We start from the raw sequence: 20,938 nt of genomic DNA, 5'->3' as shown, positions 1-20,938 counted from the left end.
TACAGATGTGCCTCGCCCCCAGCCCCCCACCAGCAGCAGTGGCTCCAACATGGGCCTGGAAAGCTATTTCAACAAGTGTTTATGTAAGAAGGAAATAATAGAGAAGTTACTTGGAAGAATTCCAGGATGACCTGAATCCCCTCAGTACCTTCAATATTTGCTGATACTTGTAGAGATGCAGAAAAAGAGTCCAAATAAATAAAATCAGGAATAAAAATACCTGTGGGGGGAATGGGCTAAATGGGCAAGGGGCATAAAGAAGGACACTTGTTGGGATGAGCACTGGGTATGACATGCAGGGGATGAATCACTGGGTTCTGCTCCTGAAATCAGAATTGCACTACATGCTAACTAACTTGGATGTAAATTTAAAAAATAAATAAATAAATAAATGTTTAAAAAGAACTAAAAATACCTAATTGTCTAGACAGGGATTTGTAAGAATTCCTTTCTCTCTTCCCTTAACATGGAGCTGGAGTAATGGAGGCCCAGGTATGGGTAATCATTTCAGCCTCCTTTCCTCCTTCCAGCCTTTGCAAGGACCTTTCCATGAGCAACGTCTACGTGGGGTTGGCTCTCTCAAGCTGAGGAAATTTCTCTTACAGTAAAACAAAAAGACACAGAAATGGAAAGCGAATAAATTCAGAGATGATTCCAGGTAGTTCAGCAGCCAACCAATAGGAATTCTAAACAAGAGAAGAAAGGGAAGGAGAAAAAAGAAGAAAAGAAGAAGGAAGAACAAAAGGGAGAAAATTATCAAAGAAATATTTTTTCCTTTGGACAGAATTCTTTTTCTTTTGATGTGGACAAAGACGCCCACATCAGTCAAGCTGTGTGTGTGTGTGTTTCTAAGTGCACGCTAGCTTCTCAAGCCCACCAAGACTCTAATTCCCGTCCATTCACTCTCCTTGTCAAAAGGTCCCATCCTTCCCGTCCCTCGCCTCTGCTGGTTTAGGCCTTGAACACTGCTCCGCCCAATAACCACCGGACAACCTCCTTCTGTAGAGCAGGCCAGAGCAGGGTTGAACGGCAACCGTGGCTCTCCCTCGTCCCCCCAGTTCTGCTGTTCGGATTTGTTGGCAGGTGCGAGTACCCCGGGCCGGCCGTAAATGTAGAGTCTCCAGGGCCAAGCCCGATTTGGTAGCTTTACGCCTGGAGGAGAAAGATAATTTGCATGTCCACGGATAGAACCTGAATCTCGGCTCCTGCAATAAAATATGCTTAGATGCTTACATTCAGAAACTTCGTGTTTTGTTTTGTTTCCTGAGAACCCTGTAAAGCATACGCACTTATCTACACTTGTCTCTCCTCATCCTCTGCCCCAGGTCCCCAGCTCAACACGCTGAAGACACGCGAGCTCCCGGGGTCGGTATTCCCCGCTGCCCCAGCGGCCCGGGCCGAGGCAGGTGCACCCCCACCCCAGGACCCACATCGCGGCAGCGCAGACACACGGTTGGCTTCCCTGCCTCGCTCGGGAAAGACGCCCACGTGTGGTGACCGAGCAAGCAAGTGCAGGGGGGGGGGGGGGGGGGGGGGGGGGCGGAGAAGCCGTTCTCCGGAAGCGCAGACTTAGGGGACTTGGAGGGGAAGCAAATTCACCAAACATAGGGACAGGCACGCTCGGCGAACACGTTCGCCGGGCTGTGCAGAGACGTCTTTCTTACCAGGAGTGGCAGCGCTCTTCGCGGTAGGGGCCCCCGTCCAAACGCTTCGTGCAGCTCGTGACCGGGAAGGTCAAGAGCCCCCCGAGTCGGCAGCGCCTCGATTGTCCCCAGCGGGAAATAATCCACCCGCGGGGCGGCGCACCAGGACCCACACGGCGGGAGCGTGCACACCGCCGGTCCAAGGGCCGATTCAGGAAGCCGGGTTTGCAGACCGAGCCCCCTGGACGCGCCGGCCCCGCGCTCCTCGCAGTCGGTGCGGCTCGGGCCCGACAGGGCGCTGCGCTCCGCCCGCTCTGCCCGCGTCCCCGGCGCATCTCCGGGCCCCTCGGGTCCTGGGGGGTCCTGGTCCCCTCATTGCTCCTCCCCCTCGGCCCTCGGCCGCCTCTCCGGACACACGGCTCCTCCCAGACCTCCGCCTGGGCGCGCAGTGAGGTCCCACACGGGACCGCCCTGCGGCCCGGGTTCTCCTTCTCCCAGCGCGTCCTCGGGGCAGTCTAGTACTGGGCCCGTGCCCCCGCCTCGGCGCCGCGAAGGGTTGTGAGCCGCCACCGAAACCCGCAGTGAACATTCATAGGCGCATTTCCGGGCCTCTCTGTGTGCGAGGGGGTGTAGCTCAGTGGTAGAGCGCGTGCTTAGCATGCACGAGGCCCCGGGTTCAATCCCCGGCACCTCCACTTTTGAAGACGCAGGTTTTGCTCCAACAGCTCTCCGGCCGCCTCACCATTTATTAAAACGTGTCTGCGCCTCTCTCTCGTCTCTTTGTTTTCTTGCAGTCCTCCGAACTCACATGAAAAACAACGAGAACCACCCGACCCCACTCGGCTTGCGGTGCGCGCGCATCTCTGCTCTGGGACTGGGCGTGGCCGAGTCCGCAGCCACCTGCTGGCGGGTTCTCCACCCGAGAACCACCGCAGCAGCGACGACCCGGCGCACCTGCAGCGGCTTCACCTCGCGGTACCGTCGGAGAGCAAGACGCACGGAGGCGCAGTGCACTGGACCCTGTCCTTTGACGCCCTCCTTCTCCGAGCTGCTGGGGCAGGGGGGGGGGGGGGGGGGGGGGGGGGGGGGGCGGACGAAATTGTGCATTCCCAGCACCCGCTCCCAGTCACAGCCCTCCTTCCTCCTTCCGCCCTCTCCTCCCATCCCCTCTCTGCTGTTACACCTTTAAAGTCATTCCTGACTTTGAAGAAACTTCTCAAGTATCACGTAAACTTATCATCTAGACAGAAATTCTGTATTGTGTTAAATAAACTCTATCCTTCTTATCTGACTGACTTGAAGAAGCACCTGCTTGGCTAATACTGACAGATGAGTTAAGAGCGGAATCAGAAAATAAAGAGCCCCATCCCCTTTCTTAGCACCCCCGGTTCCATCCCACATTTTGAAGGGCTTTGTACATTCAACGTGTGAACACCTCAGCACACACTTCTAAGCTTCAAACACTCCACTTGGCAAAGAGCCCGTTCAGGGCCACCTCCTAGGCCTAGAAGCATGCTAATGGCATGGTCTGCCCTCAGAAGGATGGCCTCCGAAAGGGGGGGTGGGGTGGGTGGGTGACGTCTGTTCAGGCCCTGGAAGAGGGGAGGGTCTGGGCTGTTTTGATAGAGAATTCTGGGAGCCCCCATACATAGAGTGTGGACCCAATATCCACAGGAAGAGACATGGCCAGGAGGGGCCCCGGGACATAATCATCTCTTGCCCATGGCTAAACGTGAAACCGAGTGGATGCCCCAGAGTTTAAGGGGATATTTGTGTTTAATCAGACTTTTCCAATGTAGGTCTAAGGTTAACGTTACAGGCTATCTTTTCCAAATTAACCAGTTTCCTGACTCATGTATGTGTGTGTCCTGTAGCGTCTCTTTTGAAAATACAACTTGTACCTGAACCACAGAACCGTGTGCTTAACATTAGATTGTGATAATACCTGCAAAATTAGAAGGTTATGTAGGGGACGCAAAAGATTTCCTCAACCCTCTCAGGGTCCCTGGCTGGGTCTGAACATTAAAAAGACAAAGGCAGATTAACAGGAGAAAAACATACAAATTTACTTAACATAAGTTTTACATGACACCGTGACACGAGAGCCTTCCTAAGGAAAGGATGACCCAAGGAAACAGATGTGAGTATGTTTGGGTTGGGTTGGGTGCACAGTGGTCACCCGTGGAGGGATGTGATAGGTTAAGGAGGCTGAGGTAATCTGGCAAATTGGGGGAAACTTAGCAAGGTTGTTTTTCAGGGGTGTCCCTTTGTCTTTGGAAATAAGGATGCTTCTTTCAGTCACAGGGCGGGCATCTCTCACAGGTCACCTTTTATGACCTGTTCCAGGGAAGAAGGGCAATAGAGGGAGGCCAGAGTGACCTTTTGCTGTTTTCTCAGATCCCTTCAGCTTAAAATATGTAATATGCCGAAGTGCCATATGTTGGAGTAGCATGTCCTGAACTCCATCGGTAATAGGATAGAATTTGTCAGGGAAGAAATAATCTAAACTTTATAGAGTTCTCCAGCGATGTTATACAGTGAAGGTTTGTGAGGATTTTGTGGCATAGGTTGTATTACCTTAGGACTGTTAAATCAATTAAACAGAGAGGCCAGTAGACAAGGGGGCTCTAATGCCTGCTTAAGCAGATTAAAACTAAGCCTGTATATGCTCGAAGGTTCCGAAATAGAAACAATAAAGACAACAAATCACAAACAGCCAACGAGGCTTTAAGCTCTAGCCAGTCGAATGACTTCCTTTCTCGTCTTCTGCTCTGTGTTTACACCTGCTGTCAGAGGGCCATCTCTAACCACCACAAGCTTGCCCCTAGCAGATCCGAGTTGATTTTTGCTCAAATAAACTAAAAAAATTTTCATATGCCTCAGTTTATCTTTTAATAGGTAGAATTTTAGGGTAAAGAAAGCTCTTCTGAAAATGTTGATTTAAAAAAAAACATGAATTTCATTTGTACTGCTTTCTTAGGCTGGAGAATGAGGACAATGAAATGTACATTTTAATGGGAGAACCTTAAGATTCATCAGAGCTTTAGCATTGTTGTTGTTTGGGGAAGGAGCTTATGATAAGACATAGACATAGAAAAGATTCAGCCACCCAAGGAGCTTCTTGGGTGTACTTTTCTAAAAATAAAGTGAAGAGCTTGGAGGAATCTGTCCTTGACCTTGTGAGCACTTTCAGGTAATGTGCACATCCATGTTCTGGAGAATGGCGTGGGCACCACCAAATGGCCATCTTGGGAACATCAGAGTCCTTTGCTGTGCATGACAGTTCTCAGATGGCAATAGCTTTCTTTAATGGTAGATTGTGGTTTTTGATTATGTCCTTCTGGATTCTCAAAATGACATCAAGAAACCGTTTTTACAATGTGGATAGTAGTTTTCTTTTTTTTTTAACGTTTATTTATTTTTGACACAGAGAGAGACAGAGCATGAACGGGGGAGGGTCAGAGAGAGAGGGAGACACAGAATCTGAAACAGGCTCCACGCTCTGAGCTGTCAGCACAGAGCCCGACGCGGGACTTGAACTCACAAACCGTGAGATCATGACCTGAGCCGAAGTTGGAAGCTTACCGACTGAGCCACCCAGGGGCCCCTGGATAGTAGTTTTCTAGGGCATTTCCTCTAGCTTCAAAAGTCTAAGTCCCCAATATGCTTCAACGCTCATAATTGAGCTTTTTTTCAGATGTGCATTTTCCTCTAATAAATCATTAACATTTTCCAATTTTTAATTAAGTTTCCCAAGACAGTTAAAAATCTCTGTGTTTCTATAGTGGTGAGCATAGCATAATGTACAGAGTTGTCGAATTATTTGTTGTGCACCTGAAACTAACATAACAGTGTGTGCAAACCATACATCAACTTAAAAAAAAAACATATGTTTCCATATCATAGCATTTCAAAATCACAGTCTGAAGTCACATGTACTATCAGGATAGATGTGAACTCTTAAACCTTTAGCAGGTTAGAACATTAGTCCAGCCATCTGAGTGGATGTTGGGCAAAGGGGTAGGTAGCTTCTTTTACCCAGTTTGAAAAAGTTACAGCACATCCAGCACAAAGTACACCTTGAATCTTTAAGGATATGAATCACAGTTGTGCACAGGGGCTATCAGCACACGGCAGTCAGGACATATCCCCCTTTCTCTGTCTGACAAAGAGATCAGTGAGGCTCCTTAGTAGACTCCTATTAGATAATTCTGGTCACCTCAGTGTCCTTCACCAGCTTGTAAATACACTCATGCCTGACCTCACTAGACCTTTCGCCTCTGAAAAGCTTTGGCCGTCAGCACCGTCGACAGCCCCCTTGGCATGGGTCCTAATAGGATTCTATGTCAGAACTTCCACTTTTGTATATTCTTGCTCATACGATCCACGTTTTCGTAGCTTACAGACACTGGTGAATCAGAGGAAGGTTTTTCTCTCAGTGCGTCCCTCCCCCTCTCCTCTGAACTGTGTGTAGTTCTAAGCTTTCCCCGGGGACAGCCACCCAGTACACCGTCCTCGCCATGGAGCCTGGGGGCTGCAGCCCAGAGGACAACTGAGGAGACCAGCAAATGCACCAGCGGGAGAGCAACAATTAGCTTTCCCCTAACGTGGGACTCAAGCTCACCACCCCGAGACCAAGAGTCTTCTGCCCCACCAACTGAACCTTGTGCAGCAAGGCGGTTCCTCGCCTCCTTTGAACCATGCCTCAGGCCACAAGTCTAGAGGACCAGCTGGGATTTAAATCAGAATCTGCTCGTAGTGGTTTACAGGAAAATTGAAAGTCAACAGAACTCTTGTCATCTGTGATTTTTTTTTTGACTTTTTGGTTAAAACAGCTGCATAGAACCAAGTAAACTATATAGAATCAACAATTTGCTCTTTCTCTATCAAACTATTTCAACCTCTACTCTCATTCCTGATTTTCAGTAAATGCCCAGAGAAACAGGCCCCGGATTTCTGACCTCCGTATTATCAAAGTCTTACTTGTTCCACATCACGACCTCATTTCTCATAACTCCAGAGTCCCCTACAGCCAAGAGAATCAAAGTAAAGCGGAATGGGAGGGGCGCTTTGGAATACAGGAGGATTGTGACACCAAAAGATGGGACAAGAAATATCATGCTGAGAAGTGTCTGTCAATACTTATTTTACTGACTGCTTTTAGTATATTTGTATTAGTTTTTTTCTTAAAGCTTATTTATTTTTGAGAGAGAGAGAGAGAGAGAGAGCGAGAGAGAGCGAGTGCATGAGTTGGGGAGGGGCTGATAGGGAGACAGAGACACAGAATCCAAAGCAGGCTCCAGGCTCTGAGCTGTCAGTACAGAGCCTGACACGGGACTTGAACCCACGCGCTGGGAGATCATGACCTGAGCCAAAGTCAGACACTTAACCAACTGAGCCACCCAGGCACCCTATTTGTATTAGTCTATTAGGGCTGCTGTAACAAATTACCACAAACTTGGTAGCTTAAAACAACAGGAATTTATTCTCTTACAGTTATCTAGGCTGGAAGTACAAAATCAAGTGTCAGCTGGGTTATGCTCCCTCTGAGCCTCCTTCTTCGCCTCATCTTCCTTTCCGGCAGCTCCCGGTACCCCTCCACTTCCAATCTCTGCCTGCATCGTGGCACAGCCTCCTTTTCTCTGTGTGTCTCTGTCTCTGACATGTTTTTCTCTTCCTAGAAGGACATGAGTCAGCGGATTTAGGGCTCATCATATTTCAATATGATCTCCTCCTAACTAAATGCATCTACAAAGACGCGATTTCTAAATAAGGTCACATTTTCAGGTTCCAAATGGACACGAACTTTTGGAGGACACTAAATCCTCCAGTAAAATATTAAACATACGTTGTCTTTTGTCAAAGGCTTTTTCTGAACCTATAGAGATAATCATGTATGTTTTTTCCCTCCTTTTCTCTATCAACATGATGGTCTGTATTAATGTTGTTAAAGATAAGCCAGAGCTGATTAGTAGCTATAATAGCAGGAAAAACAGACTTTATTCAGGAACATTGTAATAGGGGGGAAGAGGCCTCAGTATAGAAGTATCAATTCCAAATACAGTGTTTGGCAAGTGGGAATTTATAGCCAAGAGTGGGGCGGGGGTTCATCAGTGGTTAGGAAGTTCCCAAGAGGAAACATCAGGGGTAAGGAGGGATTGAGACTGAACGGCCCTAACAGGATTCTTGCTGGAAGTGGGCCACGGTGACCCCATGTCACCTGGGGGATGGCGGAGGATAAGGGGCCCAATTAGACATGGAAGGTGATCGGATACGGAGGATGGGGGACACCTAGCTAACCCAACTAAGGACTCTCACAGAAACTGGACAACACAGAGATGAAAATCAAAGACCCAAAGCCAAAGCCTAGTTGAAAAGGAGCGCAGGGGGCCCTGCATAGACTTGTGTGGAGGAGGGACTCTTTGCCAGTATCTTTCTTAGTAATGAGTGCTCTGTGCATTTCTGGAATAGCCCCCAGTTGGACATCCTGCATTATGTGAAATAGGCTTATAGTTTTAATCTTTGGTGCAAACTGAAAAAAGTGGTTAATATTATACTCACTTTATGCACCGAATAGGAAGTTTTTCTTCTTTTTCTATGCTTTGAATAATCTAAGTAGCATCATGACTTTTTGATATTTAACAGTTTGGTAGAATTTGCTTGTGAATGTATTTTTGCCTGGTGCCCTTTTGGGGGGCGTGCCTGTTCAACTACTTTCTCTGTTTTTCTGGAGTAATAGCCTGCTTGCCTCCCGTCTGTACAAGGATTAACTTGGATATGATATTTACAAAATCCACTTCATCTAAGTTTTTAAATCATTTGCTGAACTGTGCTACGATGCTTCTCACGCCTTTAAAAGCCCTCTTGTTTTGATGGGGACTCGGCTGCGGTCCTGATTTTCTCTTTCTTAATTAGGTTAGCTGGAAGCTTGACTCTTCTGTTGCCTTTTCAAACATCTAGGTTCTTTATTAGTTCCACTTTTTAAAAGTCGTCATTTTCTGCATTCGTCTTTCTCAGCGCTCCCTTCTTTTAGTCTATTCCGAGTCTTCTGGTTTATCACGCTGTTCGTCTTCTAACGTCTTGAGCCGAGACTTGGGTGGCTTTTTCACTGTTGCCAGCGTCCTTCTAGCCTCTAATTGGAGAGGCTGGAGAACCACACTGTCTCTACCCAAAGAGCCACGTCCGCGCCGTCAGCCTCGCAGGTGCACTCCTGGGGCTGGAGGGAGGGGCGCGGCGCCTGCCGCCCGGGCGGGGGGTGGTGGTGAGGCGGGGGAGGGCGGCAGGTGCACCGCCCGCGCGGTCTCCCGGGAGGACCGGCCCCGGGGCGGCGTCTGCGCGCCCCCCGCCTTTTGCACCTGTCCTCCTCGGTCGCCTCCCTGCGCACGACTTCCGGCAGCCGGGAGAGCGGGAAAAGGAGAGCGCGGAGGCCCGAGAGAACGCGTTCGCGGCGGCCTCGCGGGGCGGATCCGGGGCTCCCACGGGCTCTGGCCCGCAGCGCGCTTCGCTCGTCTCTCCGCGGAGCGAGCCTCCGTCCCGGCTGCGAGGTTGCGGAGCCGCCGCATCAGGCGCCGCGGACCCGGCCCAGGCGGCCTCCGGGAACCCGTCGCCGGCGCCTGCGCTGCCCTTGAATAGCCTCCCGGGAGGATGCCCTTCCCGCGGGGGTGTAGCTCAGTGGTAGAGCGCGTGCTTAGCATGCACGAGGCCCCGGGTTCAATCCCCGGCACCTCCACTTTTGCTCGGGGTCCCTCCTCACCGATACGGTGGGCGCGGGGGCCCCGCCTCCATTTTGCAGCTGTATTAACCGCGGGGGGAAAGGAGAGGCGAGGACGGAGAGGCCGACTGGGGGAAGGGCGCGGGCTCTCACACCGTCTTCCTAGCTCCCCTGCTTCCGTCCGCGGTGGCCGCGCCCACAGCCCTCGGCGCGGGTGCAGCGCCGCCCGCAGGCGTCCGCGCAGGGTCCCCGAGCCCCACCACGGGTTCCAGCCGAGTTCCGTCCGCACCCCTAGCGACCCGGCCCGAGGCCGGTGCGCCCCCATCAGTGCGGTCCTCCCACCAACCGTGGTGGCCCCTGCGAGCTGATGAGAAACGCAGAACGGCCGCCCCCGCGCAGACCCGCTCAACCACGACCTGGATCCCCAACCGATTCCTTTGGGAATCGCCGGGTTGGGTGATTTGGGAAGCTTTGGGAAGCGCCGGGTTGGGTGCTGGGACGTGGCTCAGGAGGGTATACATTTTAAGTGCATGCCTGTATTCTCATCTTTTCCCAGTTTCCTATTCCAATGTAGGAGATACAATTGCAAAAATGTACTTCTATTGTCGAACCATTTGTGCGGCCTGATAATGGACCTTGTTCTCTCCCATGGTAATATAATATTAATATTTTCTGAATCAACATACGTAATTGAATTCGAGGTGAAGTTTCTTTTTCCTTTTTTTTTTTCAACGTTTAATTATTTTTGGGACAGAGAGAGAGACAGAGCATGAACGGGGGAGGGGCAGAGAGAGAGGGAGACACAGAATCGGAAACAGGCTCCAGGCTCCGAGCCATCAGCCCAGAGCCCGACGCGGGGCTCGAACTCCCGGACCGCGAGATCGTGACCTGGCTGAAGTCGGACGCTTAACCGACTGCGCCACCCAGGCGCCCCTCTTTTTCCTTTTAATAAACATTCGCAAGTTTTGCAATCAACACTGTGCTAACTTCCAATATGTACTGGGAACTTTGTGTCTGTCTTTGTGCTCAGCAACATTTAAAATAGCATAGTATCTTGTAATCATTTCCATACTCAGAGCGGCCTCGTCCTCATCAAATCTTTAAGAGCTTCGGTATTAATACCAAAATTAATCATTTGGCTAATACCAAAGTCCCCTTTCGTGTACTAAGCCCTGTGATAGATTTTGAAGATCCTAACCCTTAGCTACCACAATGGAAGTGCGGGCTGACGGACTGCTCAGGTATTGGGAATCCTGGTTCCCCGAACAAACATAATGTCAAAAGTTTCCCTGTGAAGTGACGAGGAAATTTTTTCTTTTTCTGTTTCATTACTTTAATTTTTGTGATTAGGGAAATTTCAAAGGAGAAGTAAGTTCCAAGGACAATTCTTTCTCAAGTTAAGATGTCTTGGCTTTGGGATTTACGTCTCCATAAAAGATTCTGAAGTAGTGCTCCGGAGCCAGACTTTTTTGAAGCGAACGATCGTTCTCTTTCTGTTCTGCTGTCATGTGTTCCCTCCTCTTGTTTTCAAGGTACAATTTTACAGTGTCTTTCTGCCACTTGTACCCACCATGTCAGGAGACTATGGGAATTCATGAAGTCACAAAAAGAAACAAGACAAAACATGAGAAAGAATATCTTGAATTATCACGACTGCCTTTCTGTATTATATTAGGGCTCAGCCCAAATGTGGGGGCAGGGGGAAGGGGGAAAAAAAAGGAAAAGGGAAAATAATGCAACCATAGACTTCTCCATGGAAACCCACCTCTGTGATTTAAAGGAGAAGAGAATATAGTGAAAAGGTCAAGAGCTTAGTATGAGAACGCTTTAGAAAATATCGGATGGAAAAATTTTAAATTATAAAAATAAATAAAATAAAAATAATAAAACATTATAAAAATAAAACAATAAAAACAAATAACGTGCTGCCTGAGCTGTCTGAGGTAGTTCTTTGAGAGCAAGTTGTGTCTAACTTTGACTCAGAATAAGACTGACTTATTTTAAAGTACACTGTAGATGAATTTTGGAACTTCAACCATGTTTTATTTGGGTGTTCTATCTCAACAAACTTATCTTTTGTTTAGCTTTCTCAGGAAGAAATTACAGATTAAGAAACTCTTAGAGGAAAGGCGACGTGCCCATGTGTGGGACCATCTGTGAATGTGCAGGAGGCAGCAGTTGGGTAGGACCATGGGCTGCACAGGAATGTGGGAGCAGACATGATCCCTTAGGCCATGTAGACACTCTAACTGAAAAGGCAGTGCTTTATTTTTTTCACAGGCACATTTAATTGGAGAAAAAGGATGAGTTAATCATTTACTACCTAGTGCAGACAGTTTCTTCACATTCAGTCAAGATAGGAGACTTATTAGAGCAGTATAACTAATCTTCCCTGTCCATGTTAACAAGGTGAGACGTTGTAAACACACCCGGATCCTAAGTGTGGATTGGAATTCTAGAGCACAAAAGCTCCCCACATAAAAAACCCACTCCTGCTGGCCTGCCACCTTTTTAAAAATGGCACCCAACCAGTTACAATGTTTCCACCTGTCCTAGATGCACGGGAAATTGGCTTCATGTGTCTTCAGGGTCTGAGTTCTACTTTATGAGATAAATGGTTCTTTCACTAGAAGAATCATGTTTGAAACGTCCTACTATCTCCCCTGGAATAGATATTTTCAATCATGCAGTGGATGGAGAGTCTGAATGTTGTCAAAGAACATTGATTTTAACAATTATGCTGTTCAGTGTACCTTGGGGCAAACAGAAAAAAGAACCCCAACCTCTTTGTGAATCACTTGTAGTACTCCTGCTAATATGTAGGTTTCTCCAGGAGCGATTTAAGGGATAATTACTGGATGATCCTGGGAGTTTTCACAATTGTGTTTCCACACCATCGAACAGCCTAGATAATATTCCAGCCATCCTCTTACACACACACACACACACACACACACACACACACACACACACACATACACATGCACATACAACCACGTACCAGAGCTTGCAGAGTTCGGTGGGGGGCACTTCTCAAGCACTCGAGTCCAGTGAAACCTGCCACTTGTGTTTCCTTCTGTCTATTCTAGCAGCCCCATGAACCAGCCAAGAGAGAAATTCTGCCAAACCAATAATGTGCTTTCAATTTCAAGAGGCTCAGTGACACACTTACTTAAAAAGATGTAAAACGAAGAAGAGAGAAGACCAGCTAGGAGCCTGGTGCCAGGAAATGAGTCTTTCTGGGTCTCCCATGGAAGTTTCAAGGCCGCAGGGCTAACCAGTGTGAATTGTAGGGTTCGGGGTCAGTCTGGGAAGAAGTCTCCCCCTCAGAATCCCGCTCCCAGAACCATCAGTAAACGAGTTCCTGAGTCCACACCTCCCAGGACACTCAGCTCTCCTTCTGCTATTATACTTGTTCTGCTCACCCCCACCCACCCCCACAGTCAGGTCTGGGCACCGGGCGGGGTTCGCGGTGCTTCACCTCCAGGCCGACCTTAGAGACGGATCCCTTACCTTCCACGTGCCCCGAACCACACCCACCCCTTCCTCTCCACGCCCCACCCCCCCATTCTCCGGAAGATCAAGGACCACAAATCTCTGGGTTGAAAGACGGGTCGCTTCGCGCGTCTCCGTCTGGGTCTCGCTCTGTAAACCCAGTAGGTCCCTATCCCTGTGCGGCCACGGAAGCGTTATTACCCTGGACGCCCCCTCCGGCCTGCTCAGTTGCCCTCAGGCTGTGATAAATCCGACTCTGAAACTCCGAAAGGCGTGTGGTATGGATTCCCACCCGGGCTTTCCCAAGAAAATCATGCCCTGCCCTTCCCTTCCCTTCCCTTCCCCGTGGAGCGGACAGCAAACAGCAAGACGTGTTCAAGCCAGGGAAGAGCCGGCCAGTTTTCTGACAAGCGCTTCCAAAATTCTGTGCCCCCTTTCGAGCTCTGTTTGCTAAAAGGCTAGTCCCTCCGCCCCCAGCCCCCCCGCCCCCGTCCCCCCACACCTGCGGCTCCTCCACCCCATGGAGACAGGTGCGGGGGACCCGTGGCGGCCGGGGGGTGTAGCTCAGTGGGAGAGCGCGTGTTTCGCATGCACGAGGCCCCGGGTTCGACCCCCGGCACCTCCAGCCGCCTCCCCCCCCCCCTATCCTTAGGAGGTGCAGGTTGCACTATCCTACCTTCTGCTTCTTTACTCCCTGCCAGAATGCTCACCAGAAAACCAACACGTGACCCAAGACGTTAATTTTTACTCTGTTTAGACCCCACGAGCCTCAAAGCCACCAGAGGCTGCGGGCAGAAGAGGCGCGCAGTCGGTTCCCTCCGGCAGGTGTAACGCGTCACTGCGCACGCACAAGCTGAACGCACAGGTGTGCGGCCCGGGGCAGGGGGGGCGCATCCGGCTGTGGCAGCGGCCCCGCTGCTCACCCTGCGGCCGCATCTCCCCACCCCTGCCCCCAGGTCCCGCTGGCCTCCCCCCTCCGCCTCCCTCCTGTAAGGACCCCTGTGATCGGCTGGGCCTACCGCACAATCCAGGGCAAGTTCCGCGTTTCAAGACCCTTGTGGCCTCACACCGGCAAAGACTTTGCTTCCCTCCGCGGGGACGACGCCTGGGCTCGCTGGGAGCCGGTGTTCCGCCTACGAACCCTCCGCTCGACACAAGAAGCCTGCCCCCATAGTGACAAAGTTGTCAGTTCGCCCCTATTCCCACCACTGTTGAGAGCAGGGCAAACGGAAAAAGGAGAAGAAACCCAGAGGCCTGAGGCAAAGTAGTTCCTTGGTTTGTGTGAAGTTTTTAGGAGGAACCACAAGTCTTCTCTCTGACTCCTCCACTTCTGTTCTGTCTCCATCACCCGAAGTTTGACGCAGGTGCTAAGTGGGTGGCCACTGCCGTCACAGGACAGCACAAAGAGGCCAGAGTCCTGCCAAACATTAAAAAAAAAAAAAAATCTGCTTTAAATGACTCAGTAGCCTGCATGGGCCCGACTGCTGGCTCAAACCGTCCGATTTCCTTCCCTCCAATCAGTCCCTTCTTTTAAAATCCCTGCTTACGGACAGCTGGGTGGCCTAGTTGGTTAAATGCTCGACTTTTGACTTGGGCTCAGGTCATGATCTCACGGTTCATGGGTTCAGGCCCCGCATCAGACAGCACGGAGCCTGCTTGGGGTTTTCTCCCTCTCTCTGCCCCTCCCCCACTCGCTCTGTTTCTCTCAAAATAAATAAAATAAAAAACAATAAAGTAAATTCTCTACATAAAAGTATACCCAGAAATGTCAGTTAACACCCACCATGCTACTATGAAGAGGTGGCAGAAAAAAACTTTTTGTTTGCGTCAAAATGGAAATCATTAGCCAAAACAAGAAGACATGGTTGGCAGGTGTCTAAGGCATTCTCGCTGCTGCGAAAGAGCAGCCATTTCCTCTACTGCTTCTTGTCCAAACTTCCGCTCTGCGTTTTCCAGGCACTGCTCAAAGTTTCTAGTCCACTGATGGCCCCACCAAAGGGCTGTTATAGTTTTAGTCCCAAACTACCCGCTCCCGTCACTGCCGCTGAATAATAGAGGGAGGAGTGTTGGGTCTCACAGCCTCACTCTCTCTTCCCAGCCAGGCAGGCCCTGCTCGCCTCCCAGCTCTGGAGAAAGAAATTCATCCCTTTCAGATGTCCTTAGATGAGTAACTCACAAGCAAGGAGTGTGAAAGCGAAACAGAGCAAAACACCTGCTAAATTCTAACATTCTAAGTTGGCAAATTCACAACTTTGTCTCTGCTTAGCAGTCTTTTCAATACGATGGGGACCACCTGAGAAGCACGTACTGTCCAAATGTTGGGATCATTTCAGAGCACCGTGTTGCCTCTTCCTCAACAACCAATAAATCCCTATCTATCTATCTATCTATCTATCTACCTATAATGTATCTATCTATCTATCTATCTATCTATTGTCTATCTATCTATCCTATTGAGAGACAAAGGGAGAAAGAGATTATTCTTTTCTAAACTATTTCAAAACCATTTTTGGATACTGTGTCTTTTTATCCACAATCCTTTTATTGTAAACCTCCGTCATAATCTTTTTATTATACACTTCAGCATGTATTTCTTAAGAGCAAGGACATTTCCTTACCACAGCACAAATTTTGAAGTCGGGAAATTTAACACTGGTTAAATAGTATTGTCTAATATGCAGTCTTATTAGCTTTAATTTTGCTAATAAATTCCTTTATAGAAATTTCTGTCCCAAAATTGGGTCCATTACAGCATCATGTATGAATTTACCCTTTAGTCTTTTTAAAATCTGGAATGGTTTCTCACACTTCTTGTTTTTCATGAGATCAACATGTTCCCCAGTTAATGTTGTGATTAGACTCGATTTGGGTTGTGAATATTTGGGGGGAATGTCACAGGAATGATGTCTCCCTGCATCACACCAGGCTTATTAGTCATGTTTGCTTTGATCACTTTGTTAAGGTTGTGTTTAGCAGGTTTCTTCCCCTTAAAATGATCATTCTCCCCCTTGTAATTAATAAACCTGTAGGGAAATACTCTGAGACTATATAAATATTCTGATCATCATCAAAATTTTACCTATGCTTTTAACTGACTTATGAATTTTGCCTGACTCTATTATTGTTCTGATGGTGGCAAAGTGGTGATTTTTTTAACCTTGTTATTAATTCTATTATTAGTTCACACCCCACTGTAAGCAAAGCTTTCCCTTCTTCCATATTGATTTAAGTATCCAAGAATTATAGTCACTTGTCATTATTCATGCTGGAAGTGTCTCTGATTTGACCAGTGAGGGGCCCTTCAAGTTGGCCTCTGGATCCTTTTGAACTGCCCCCTTCGTTTTTAAGCACCTACATTATAGCACAGAAAGATATCTCAGGTTCATCTTGTACTTTCCCTGGTCCAGTCCTAGAGTCAGTGATTTCTAAAAGTATCTGGTTCCTTTGAGTGGGGAATGGTATTTGAAAAGCAAGATAGCGGGCTAGCATTGCTTTTTGTTACAGAAGTATCATGTCTTCTAGGCCCTGTTAGCAGACAGATCTGGGGGGAAATGACAGATTTATATACAGTTTCATACTGATGGCTCTAATTCCTGTCCAGAGTTAACAGGACTATGCCTTCCTTTCTTCCTTCTCTAACGAGAGAGCCTTGATTTCCAACACCAAATATGTATTCACTTTTCCAATCACTCAATTTCACACACACAAATAAAAATTAATAAAATTCACACAAAATATCACAATTGCTATACTCTTACCCACTACAAAAAATAATAATGATAACCCTGCTACATCAAGGTTAAGATTCGCTTTTTCTGTCTTTACAATTAAAACAAAACACTGTGTAAAACATTTACTTGGATCTGTTCTTCCTCTATGTGGTTATGCTATGTTCAATTTGTTTCTGTTTGTATTCAGCTTTAGAGGCTTTGGACACACACTTGAGGGAGTCTTAATTTTTTTTTTTTTTACTATATAAAGCATTGATGTATCCAAGAGTCAAAGGACACCAAAAGTAACACTGGGGAACCCCGCAAGAGAACGTCGTGTCCCAGGATGCACCCAGGTGGTGGACTGGAAGAGCCTGTGGGCAGTGGGATCCCAGGGGGAGTGGACTCTGGGAAAGGCTGCTCATGAGCTGACCATGAACAAGGAACTGAAACGCCTTTTTTCCGGGGGCAGCCGAGCCTCAGAGGGGATGTAGTGTATGGAGTATAGAAAGGACGGAACTAAACATAAAGGGCTTGGATGATTAACCCTGAGACACAGGCAACTACAGTTACAGTAGGGTCATGAAAGGGCTTCAAGGCCTAAGTAAGAGCGAGGGGGTGTAGCTCAGTGGTAGAGCGCGTGCTTAGCATGCACGAGGTCCTGGGTTCAATCCCCAGCACCTCCAGTTTTGTTCCACCCGTGCTTCTAACCTCTACCGCTGCTCCAAGTATCTCTAACCTCTACCGCTGCTCCAAGTATCTCCGTGAAACTTGCTGCCGCTGCCGCCACTCATTCTTAACCCCTTTGGGAAGCAGGGAGGTGGCCGAGCTCATTCACTGAGGTTATTTGTTGTTGATTCTGTTATTACCCAATCTGCAAGCACTCTCAGCGATCACCAGCACCTGGGCCCCATCAATGCGCTACAGGAGCCAGAGGGTAGTGTTGTCAGGTGAGCCTGGGAGACCCCAGGCCCTGAGCCCTGACCCAGCCATGGAAAAGATGTCGCATTCAAGGGGAGACACCACAGTAGATGAGGGGTACGAGCAGGAATGTTTATTGAGGTGAGTACAGTCTTGAGATGTGAGAGCGTGTGAGCCCAAGGGGTCAGGGTTTCTGTTACTAACAGTTGTTAACAAGGGGGTGGAGAACCCACTAGTTGGGGCGGGGATTCTTAGAAGCAGGGTTTGGGGGCTCCCTTCCTTATTTGACCAGGGCCTTTCTGTCCTGGCTCTGCCACCTGTGATGGGGCTTCTCTGGAGTGAGGCCGGACAGGCCTCTGACCCTCCCCACGGCTAGCCATGGCCTCCTCCAGGCTGGCCTCCAGGCTTCTTAGGGCCTAAATAACCTCGTCTAACAACAGCAGTCCTTCCAACTGCACGGCGTCTGGTCGTGGGACCTGGAAGCACTCGGCATGGGGTCTGTGAGGCCCAAGGGAAGAGCCATGTGGGTCTGGATCAGAGTTAAGCACTCACGCTGTCCTGTGGGTTTACAGTCCTACCTCCTCCCCAACTCGGATGACTTATACAAGCCAAGTCTACACGGCCTGGAAACTTGCACGCAAACCTTCCTAGGTTCACGGCCAGCGGTTGATGGCTGATGTGCAGGTGGCCACCGCTTCTGTCAGAGACTCTCACACTCTGGGGCTTAGTGACAGAAAAGCCGTTAAACTGCAAAGGATGATAAGTGTGGACACGACAGTGGTCCCCTGTGCTGAAATCGGGGCGCCCCGGGGCGTTTCCGTCTGAAAAGGCAGACACCGAGGTCCTGGGGCCAGGACCAGTCAGGGGACGCTCAGTTCTTTGTTCCCCCAGAAGTTAGGAGCTCTTCTCCCCATCGCAACACCATACATCTTTTTCGGCCTCAATCTCCTGAGTCTCCAGGGCGACCCTCTGTCTCTGGAACTTTCCAGAGTTCCGGATTCTGATGTCAAGGTGCCTCAACAGAAGCCCACAGGAGGACACGCCATCCCGTCTTAGAAAATCAGTTACCTGGGGCGCCTGGGTGGCTCAGTCGGTGAAGCGTCCAACTTCGGCTCAGGTCATGATCTCACGGTCCGTGAGTTCGAGCCCCGCGTCGGGCTCTGCGCTGGCAGCTTGGAGCCTGGAGCCTGTTTCAGATTCTGTGTCTCCCTCTCTCTTTGACCCTCCCCCGTTCATGCTCTGTCCCTCCCTCTCTCAAAAATAAAAAAATTAAAAAAAAAAAAAAGAAAATCAGTCACCGAAGGAAAAAGCAGTCGAGGTTCCAAGCAACCAGAGAGCAGAAAAGCAGCCTCCTTCTCCCTCTAGAGAAGCCAAGAGACCAGGGATCTTCCAGAAAACTCCCTCACCTTTTCCTACCTGTCTACGCGGGGTGGTCACCCACCTTCAGCTGACTCACCCGCACTGCCCGCGTGCTGGCCCGACAACGGGGTGGTGGCCGCGAGCATCAGCCCTGTTGGGGCCCCGGGCTCCCCAAGGCCGAGCCCGGCTCTTGGGACGCCTGCTGAGGCGAGGGCCGGGTGTGAGAAGGAAAGGAGCGCGTCGCAAATGCCAGAAGCCTTTCTTCAGGAGAAAGTCGGGTTCCAATACGCTTCTGAGAGTTGGAAATAAGCGGGCCAACAAACGAGAACATTCTTACCTTTTGCATGTCAGGCAAAACCTTACAAAGCACCACGCTTGCAGCGTCTCGGCTGTGCCGATCCCAGGGGCGCGGGCGGGACCTGCCCCCACCGCGGCCACGTACTCCCGGCCTCCCCGCAGCTCCCGAACTGCGACCACACGTCAGCCTCGCGCGGCCTCAGAGCGCGCAACCTGTCCGGCCAGAGGCCCAAGGAGAGGTGAGGCTCCGAAGCCACCAAGGTCCGAGGCAAAATGGGCCACATCCCCTCTGGGACAAGCCCGCGTCCCTTGAGAGAGAAGGCGCGCCTCTGCGGCCTCACACCGGCAGGAAGCTGCGGAGAGATGCGGGCGTCCACTAGCCGCTGCACCTGCCCGCAGATGTTGTTCCTTCCCAGGATGCTTTTCCTTGCGCTCCTCCCCTTCGGCCCTGCCCAGCGCCCGGCCCCTCCCTGCCTCAACCCTCCGCCCCCGCGGTGTGCACTCCAAGCCTTCCTTGCAGTCCAGCGCATCCCCGCGTCCCTACCCGCCCGCTTCAGTCTCTGTGCTGACTCCCGTCCACATCACTTCGTACTTTTCTTCCTTCCCTGTGCTCCCAGTTCAGGCCGAGCCTGGGCCTGGTTGGGGCCACGTGCGGGGCTGCGGGTAAACCCTGAGTAGGTAATGGTTTCTGTGCTGGGGAGAAGCAATCGGTAAAAGGACCAAAATAGTTTGGGAGATTATCATCCCAAACCTTACATCCAAATTTGACACTCCTACCAACTCTTGGCTAAAGGCAAAAAAAAAAAAAAAAAAGTCTGGACGTGGAGACTGGCGTTTGAGGACCCATGCAGACACGTAGGGTTTTACTGAAATTCACTCCTTCACTGTATTTCCTGGTTCCAGAAAAAACTGTTCCCGAAATTCTGAAAACCGCGGAGATTGTTGACAGGAGTGCGGGTCCTGGCTCTGTGAGTTGTTGCGGGAGCTTCTAGTGCTCACAGAGGGCAGCAGCCCGGAGCCCGCAGGTTGAAAAGCACTGGGGAGACAGGAGGTAATGGAGGCAAGGAGGTTTGCAAGGACATCTTTCCTCTTTCTTCCTGTTACATAAATCGAGGCTTAATTATAAAGTAAGATGCATAAACCTTAATGAACGAGCTTGATGGGCTGCGACTATGCAGACGTCCAGGTAACCAGCACCCCCGGTAACCAGCACCCCGGCAAAGACCCAAGACTCTTAGGCTCCCGGAGCTTCCCCCTCTTACCACGATCTGCTCTGCTTTCTGACCTCCACCACCAGAGATGTGTTTTTCTCCTGTTCTGAAATAGAAATAGAATCATATGATATGTACTCATTTGAGTATTTCGCTCCAGTTTTAAAACAATTAGATTCATCCATAGTGATGGTCGTGGAGGTTTTCGTTGCCCCCTAGGCGTTCCTCCGGATGGAAACTGTACATCACGAGATACCACCACAAGGTATTGATTCCCTTCACTGCTGGAGCACATTTGGAGGGCGCCGGGTGTCGGCTGAACGTCTAACGTGGCCACAAGCACTCCTGTCCATGTTCATGTCATTCTAGTGTAGGTGAAAAAATTGTCCCTTTTCCCCTTCTGGATTCTATGCTGGTCCAGTAATTAATGTAAGACTTCTAAGATAATTAGGAATGCTTCTAAATTCTACATTTGTATTCTTTTTTTTTAATTTTTTTTTTAACATTTATTTATTTTTGAAACAGAGAGAGACAGAGCATGAACGGGAGAGGGGCAGAGAGAGAGGGAGACACAGAATCGGAAACAGGCTC

At 49.6% G+C, this 20,938-nt stretch overlaps 2 long non-coding RNA genes and 4 other non-coding genes across 6 annotated transcripts; 5 read left to right on the top strand and 1 right to left on the bottom strand.

The window, feature by feature from the left end:
- The first annotated feature begins 1,540 nt into the window (after positions 1-1,540).
- LOC121018356 (uncharacterized) lies at positions 1,541-2,938 on the top strand. The gene is made up of 2 exons (XR_005785165.1): positions 1,541-1,687; positions 2,438-2,938. It is a non-coding gene; the product is annotated as an uncharacterized LOC121018356 (long non-coding RNA).
- On the top strand, positions 2,267-2,338 carry TRNAA-AGC (transfer RNA alanine (anticodon AGC)). Its single transcript has one exon. It is a non-coding gene; the product is annotated as a tRNA-Ala (tRNA).
- Positions 2,939-7,105: 4,167 nt separating the features above from the next.
- On the bottom strand, positions 7,106-9,233 carry LOC121018359 (uncharacterized). Its single transcript, XR_005785167.1, has 2 exons — positions 8,205-9,233; positions 7,106-7,320 (listed from the first exon to the last, which is right to left on the bottom strand). It is a non-coding gene; the product is annotated as an uncharacterized LOC121018359 (long non-coding RNA).
- Positions 9,234-9,300: 67 nt separating this feature from the next.
- TRNAA-AGC (transfer RNA alanine (anticodon AGC)) lies at positions 9,301-9,372 on the top strand. Its single transcript has one exon. It is a non-coding gene; the product is annotated as a tRNA-Ala (tRNA).
- Positions 9,373-13,402: 4,030 nt separating this feature from the next.
- TRNAA-CGC (transfer RNA alanine (anticodon CGC)) lies at positions 13,403-13,474 on the top strand. The gene has a single exon. It is a non-coding gene; the product is annotated as a tRNA-Ala (tRNA).
- Positions 13,475-17,173: 3,699 nt separating this feature from the next.
- TRNAA-AGC (transfer RNA alanine (anticodon AGC)) lies at positions 17,174-17,245 on the top strand. The gene has a single exon. It is a non-coding gene; the product is annotated as a tRNA-Ala (tRNA).
- Positions 17,246-20,938: the final 3,693 nt, after the last annotated feature.

The sequence above is a fragment of the Herpailurus yagouaroundi genome, unplaced genomic scaffold (genome assembly GCF_014898765.1).
Source record: "Herpailurus yagouaroundi ecotype Mexico unplaced genomic scaffold, PumYag 219, whole genome shotgun sequence".
NCBI lineage: Eukaryota > Metazoa > Chordata > Mammalia > Carnivora > Felidae > Herpailurus > Herpailurus yagouaroundi.
The sequence above is the reverse complement of the archived record's forward strand: the minus strand, read 5'-3'. Positions and strand labels throughout refer to the sequence as shown.